The sequence below is a fragment of the Nicotiana tabacum genome, chromosome 19 (genome assembly GCF_000715075.1).
Source record: "Nicotiana tabacum cultivar K326 chromosome 19, ASM71507v2, whole genome shotgun sequence".
Taxonomy (NCBI): domain Eukaryota; kingdom Viridiplantae; phylum Streptophyta; class Magnoliopsida; order Solanales; family Solanaceae; genus Nicotiana; species Nicotiana tabacum.
In genome coordinates, this window is record NC_134098.1 from 126,274,182 (window position 1) to 126,281,807 (window position 7,626).

Consider the following 7,626-nt stretch of genomic DNA (forward strand, 5'->3'; position numbering starts at 1 on the left):
TTTTAATCCATTTTTCACATAAAAACTTTTCCGAAAATTATACAGACTGTGCACACAAGTCGAAGAATGATAATTAGTCCTTTTCGAGGTTTTAGAACACAGAATTACTTATTAAATTTAAATATGACATTTTGGGTCATCGGTCATCACAAGAACACACAAAAATATTCACTAAATCATTTCTCAAGATGCTTACTAACTATGTGACAATCTGCTACTTTTGAGTTTTCCATCTTAAAGCATTTCTGTTTCTCATGCACGTCTATCTAGAGAAACCTTTCTAAGATTTTGAGCTTATGGAAGCATTTCTCCCTTCTAACAACTTCCGCAAAGAAGTATATTACATGTAAACTACATGCTAAAATGCAGTATATTGGAAGTAAAGGTGCATCAACATGTGTCCTTTAAGCACCAGCGCAATTGTCCAATGCACATCAAATGAAACTATCCCTAAGGCATAAGATGCTAAAATTTAAGATGTTTTTTTAAGTAAGTTGCTAAAATTGAAGATGTTATAGACTGTTCCATTATCTACACAATGTTTCCTCTCTTATTAATTATCTATAAAAAAAAAATACTTTTGATTATTCTAAAATTATGGCCTTAAGCTGCAGGACAAAATAGGCTCTTCTAGACTCAACAATTAAACCCTTTGATTGGTAAAATTTTTCTCTGAATCATATGCAAAAATCTTAATTCAGGCACGAGCATTTATGATTAGCAACTTGAGCAATAGTTCTCATGATTAGTGGAAACAAATTATTCCTCATTGATAAAGGCATCTTTTTTTTCTCGCCTGCTTGTTTTGCGCAGGCACGCTCTACTGGGGTAAATGTAGCACCCCATTTTTCTACACTTGATTATTTCACAACTTGCTAAATTACTGTAAATATCACTATACGACCTAGCAACCTTTAAAACTGTACATTGATTTGAACTTACCGGATTATTCCAAAAACAGTATGAGTGTTGAAGTTGAAATTTTACATTTAAACGCATATTACGCAAAGGAAAACTAAAAGAAATCTAGACAGACCATATTCAGTATCATCAACAGCAACAGTTGCAGCGAACAATAAATGGAAACATAGGCAAATGACGTACATAACTTTTGAGAACTGATGAGATTTCAACTTTCAAAATATTTTGTGTAACCTTCCAAAAAATCTATTTCTCATTGATAGAAAGAAAATAATTACAATTGAAATACTGATTTGTGATGCAATTCTAGTTTTGGCCATATCAGAAGAAAAGAAAAAAATATCCCCTGGAGTTCTCGTGATCCAATAGATTATTGCTCCGGCTCTGACAACTGAATCCCAAAAAGTACCGCACATGCGGAAGGAGTACCGTACATGCGGTTTTTGCACCTGCGGAAATTACTCGCAGGTGCGCATTTTCCCTCTTTTCCTGGTTCCGCACCTGCAGAAGAAGAGCTCGCTTCTGCGCAAGTACGCCCATTCCTTTGCACCTGCGTATCCCTCCGCTTCTGCGCACAAGACCTTCGTTCCTGCGCGTTCGCAGGTGCGCCAAATTACTCCGCATATGCGATGGCTGGGCAGGCTCCTCTCTTTCGCACCTGCGATTGGTGGCTCGCACCTGCGAGCTCGCAACTACGGTTGTCCAAGCGCAAGTGCGATTATAACAGTAGCTGGGAGCTTCAGTCCTTGATCAATTTTCCAAAATTGGTCCGAGCCTCGTCCTGTTAACACTCGGGACCCCGAGGCCTTGCCCGAACATACCAACAGGTTTGAAATCATAAAACGGACTCGCTCGAATTCTCGGAACGCGTAAAATAACATCAAATTTAAGAATCATACCCTAAACCAAATTGGTTCAAACTTAAGAATTTCAAGTTCTTCAATTTACTTCCAATACGCCGAAATATACTTAAACTACTCGGAATGACACGAAAATTTGCGTGCAAGTCTTAAATCACTATACGGAACTATTCCCAAACTCAGAATTCCAAACGGATATCAATTACTCAAAATCCTACTCCAAACCAAATTTAAAGAATTTTAAACCTTCAAATAGTTGATTTTTACAATTAAGCGTCAAAACGCTCCCGAGTTATCCAAAACCCGATTCGAACATACGCCCGAGTCCAAAATCATCATACGAACCTATTGGAACCATCAAATCCCGATTCCGGGGTCGTTTTCTAAAAATGTTGACCGAAGTCAAACTTGTCCATTGAAAGCTAACTTAAGGAACCAAGTGTTTCGATTTCACGTTTTCAACTCACACACTTCCAAATCACGAACCAACCATCCCCGCAAGTCATAAATTATTAAAAATACATATGGAAAGTTTTATTTAGGAGAACGGGGTCCTAACAGTCAAAACGACCGGTTGCGTCGTTACATTTTTAAAGTTTTGTTTCATTTCATATTTTCAGATCTTCCTCCATGCTAATGTGGAGTTGTTCGATATGAAAAGGTAAGCAAAGAGTTCGTTTTCTAACTTTTGTTATTTAACTTTCTTTAAGGTTTTTCTTATAAATTTTGTTGAATCTTCAAATCTTTGTCTATTCACCTTATGATATATATCCTAATATTTGGTTTTGTGTTAACAGGAATGCATACTAAATTTTAGAGGGATGAAACCGTTCACATATATTTATTCCTACAGATTGTCAATCAAAAGTTGTGATCTTCTTCTGCCATAGAGTGCAATATCTCAATGAAAGGTCATCATCTCAACATAACAAAACTTTTTTTATTTCCATTTCGCGTTGTAATCACTATATGTACCTAGATTACTACAACCAATATTGGGTATATAAAATCTAATCGATATACTTTTGCTTGTGTATTATAATATTTCTTGAATATTTTGTGTCTTGTATTGGAACAATTATCAACTTCTTTTGGTAACTAATTGTTTTACAAATTGTACTTTTTTCTTTGTGTATAATTATGTGGGTATTTTAAATTGGATAAGAATTATATATGTCTCTTTTTGTATATTATGGTGTTTTCTTCGGTTTTGTCTTATTTTTCAGGTATATGAAATTTAGTCAAATTTATTTTTTGCTTTTCAGTTTATGGTGTTTGCATTTGAATTTTTGTGTTTATATTACCACAGTTGAATCAAATGAGAAAACCAAAAGGAAAAAGGCCGAAAAAAGATCAAGCTCAGGTTAGTAAAAGCATGACTAAGGGAAAAAGATGATAGCTTGACTCCTGAGTGTTATCATTCCAACTATTACAAAGCTACTGAGATGTAGTTATGAATGAAAAAAGCCCTAAAGTCACATTGCCATTAGAGGAAGCTACTAGATTGAAATGTCAAAACATTGGAGCATTTCTTGGTTCATCTATATGTTGTGTTATAAGATAATAAACTGTACATTTGTTTTGTCTTATGGGTTTTCGCTTCGCTCGATGTATATCAATTCTTACTCTTTGTCACGACCCAAAATCTCACCTGTCGTGATGGCGCTTATCTCAATACTAGGCAAGCCGAAAATCTCAATAATCCACCATATCTTTTAAATTTGAAAACAATTAATTAAATTCAGCGGAAGAAATCTCATAATTTCAAATATAACACTCCCAAAACCCGGTGTCACTGAGTGCATGAGCATCTAATATGAGTATAATGTTTAACTGATAAAAATCACTGTCTAAAAATATAGAACAGTACAATAATTGAAGGAAAGAGAGACAAGTTCAACGGACGCCAAGCAGCTACCTTGATAGTCTCCAACTGATAGTACTCTGAAATCTAACAATCTCTGTGTTCGAAAGCACCTGGATCTGCACACGAGGTGCAGAGTGTAGTATGAGTACAACTAACTCAATAAGTAACAAGACTAACTTCTGGGCTGAAAGAAATGATAAGCTCCGCAGGTACAGTCCAGTAAAAATAATGGTACAGAAATGTAAGCATGCTTTCAAGTTCAACAGTTAAACTCAATACAAGTGAAATAGATCAATATTGCATGATATGAGGCATATGACATCTCAGTAAAAAGATCTCATGTAAATACTGGTCACAAATTATCCGGTCACTTGGTACCGTATAAGGTCAATCCAGCCCTCGGATAATTTATCCCCCAAATATAAATAATTCGATCAAGATCCATGTCCAAGTAAACTCATTACAATACAAATAATTAAGGCAAGTCCATGCCCTGGAAAAATCCATCACAAATATATATATAAGCAGTAAGTAAGGCAAGTTCATGCCCTGGGAAGTCCATCCCGAATATCAATGATCATATACGCTCATTGGGGGTGTGTACAGACTCCGGAGGGGCTCCTTCAGCCCAAGCGTAATACAAAGCCAATATGGCCTACTGCAGGTGTGCAGTCCCGATCCGTATAATAATAAAGCCTTTAAGGCCTGCTGCAGGCGGGCAGTCCCGATCAATAAAATAGTAAAGCCAATAAGGCCTGCTACAGGCGGGCAACCCTGATCCAAAACAATAATAATGTATAAAGCCATTCTGGCCTGCTGCAGGCGGGCAGCTCCGATCCATTTAATAATAACATATATAAAGCTAAATGGCCTCTTGCTTTGCGCAGCTCATTCTCATAAATATCCTCACAATGGACAATTATTACTGAGTGTGAAATGTATATTGTAGAATAATTAATTCAACAGCATCACGACCCCATGGGTCCTAAAATATCGATACATAGCCTAAACATGATCTTTATTACTAGTCTCAGCTTAATTCCTCTAACATGTGCCATATATTCAGATGATAACATGATTCTTTAATCTTTACAATTGCATAGGATTTATTCAAGACATAATTTATATGGTGCACGTCCACACGCTTGTCACCTATCGTGAGTGTCACCTCAAACAAATTTATATCATACCAAATTCGGGGATTCATACCCTCAGAACCAAGTTTAGAAGTGTTACTTACCTCAACCCGTGTAATTCTTTATTCCGCTATGCCCTTGCCACGAGAATTGGTCTTCGAAAGTCTCATATCTAAGCATAATTAATTCGATTCAATCAATACCAATTATTGTAAGTAATCCCATAAGGAAATACTAATTTTTCCAATAAAATCTGAAATTATCTCAAAAATCGCCCGTGGGTTTCACATTTCAGAACCCGATAAAAGTTATAAAATATGAACGCCCATCCAACCACGAGTCCAACCATACAAATTTCACCAAATTCCGACATCAACTCGACCCTCAAATCTTCAATTAAAGTCTTTGAAGATTTATACCATTTTGAACCCAATCTATACCCATTTGAACTCAACAATCTTTCCATAAACCTTATTGATATGTATAAATGATACTATTACACCCAAGAATCATTCTCTTAATCACCCATCTTTACCTAAACTCGAAATTGAAGACTAGGGGTTAGAACCTTACCTCTTGGGTGAAGATCTTGTGATATTTCCTTGTTGGATTTCAAAGCTTGAACAAGATCTTGATGAACAAAGCACTTGAGCTTCTTCCTCTCTCTAGAACACTCTTCCTTCTCTCTAAAAATGTCAGATTTTTGCTCCAAAATAAGTTCCAAAACCTATTTATCAAAATGGATTTGGGTTATGAAAATAAAAAAATTAATCCCCCGAAAGCAGGTCTGCGGTCGCATGATGGACGACATAATGGGTATATGGGTCGCAAAGTGCACCGCAAAATCGATGCCCAGAAATAAGCTTCACTGGACAGGTTTGCGACCATTTTGCGGTCGCATAACTACTTCTGCGATCGCATAATGGTTCTGCGATCGCAGAATTGGTCGCAGAATTGTATTTTTCCAGACTTTGGTAATTTAGTCATAACTTCTTGTAGGAATGTCCAAATGACGAACGGTTTGAAGCGTTAGAAACTAGAATCGAAGATCTTTCATTTGATAGGTCTCTCTCTCTCTCTCTCTCTCTCTCTCTCTCTCTCTCTCTCTCTCTCTCTCTCTATATATATATATATATATATATATATATATATATATATATATATGTATTTTTCCAGACTTTGGTAATTTAGTCATAACTTCTTGTAGGAATGTCCAAATGACGAACGGTTTGAAGCGTTAGAAACTAGAATCGAAGATCTTTCATTTGATAGGTATCTCTCTCTCTCTCTCTCTCTCTCTCTCTCTCTCTCTCTCTCTCTCTCTATATATATATATATATATATATATATATATATATATATATATATATATATATATATATATATATATATATATATTCTTGTTTAAAGTTGGGTCTTGTGCGAACTCACTTGAAACTTTAGTCATATGAAATTTCCAACTTCTACATTCGATGCCGAAACCTATCGAATCAAGTCCGATTGACCTCAAATTTTGCACACAAGTCATAAATGACATAATGAATCTATTCCAATTTTCAGAGTCAGATTCCGACCTCAATATCAAAAAGCCACCCCCTCCCACGGTCAAACTTTTCAAAAATTCAACTTTCGGCATTTCAAGCCTAATTCCACTACGGACCTCCAAATAATTTGTCGGACACGCTCCTAAGTTTAAAATCACCATACGGAGCTATTGAAATCATAAAAATTTAAATCCGAGGTCGTTTACACATAAGTCATTATCCTGTCAACTATTTCAACTTAAGCTTCCAATATGAACGTTCATTCTTCCAAGCAAACTCTGAAATATCTTAAAACCAAAACCGATAATTTACACAACTCATAATACCTCGTAGGAAGTTACTCAATAATTTAAATAGTTGAAAGGAGCGTAAATGCTCAAAACGACCGGTCGGGTCGTTACACTCTTTTTCTAAGGTAGTCACATTTATATTGTACTAGTCTTCCTATCTCAATGTATATAAAATTTTAGAAAATTACATAAATATTATATTTAAATTTGGGTTTGAGTTATAAAAATAAAATTAACAAAAGCTTAAGTTTCTACAAGTTGTTGATCCTAATTAGCTAACTTCAACGAAGGAAGAAACTCTCAAGACCAAAACACAAATTTTCTATCTTTATGATCAAGAAGATATATCATATGAATTGTTTCCAACATATTAAAAAAGACTAAATTACTATTACAAAATGTATTATTCAACCAATACATTTTGATTAATCTACTATTTCTTTATTTTGGAGGAAACTTTCTTTTTTTATCCAAGCACACAACCATGCATCCTAATATTTTCTTTTATGGAAGTAAGAATCTAAGATTGTAATGAAATTAATTAACGTTAATAGATTCTAAAAGGACCATATCAATCTACGAGCCAAAAATATGGAGCTTATGTTAAAAAAATTCCCTAAACTTTGAACGAAATAGTTACACACCTAAATAAAGTATAGTCTTAGTTACCCTCGAAGTTGGCTATTTAATTGTTACTCCGGAATGTTAATGTGATAAAGAGATTGGATACATACACTCTCCTTTAGGCGCGTGAAAGTGAAAAAAATTAAAAAATCAAAATTCTGATGTAATATTTTTCAATCGTTAATATAATTATTTATTTATTACAATATAATTATGTATTTATTCTTAATGCATCTAATATACAACATATTTTATCCAGTTTTGTATTTTTAATTTCTTTTTTAGATTTAATGGCTATTTGATCCAATTGTATATTTTATTTTATTTTCGGATCAAATTTATTTAAAAAAACGTAGACCGAATTCCAACACATTAGTATAAAAA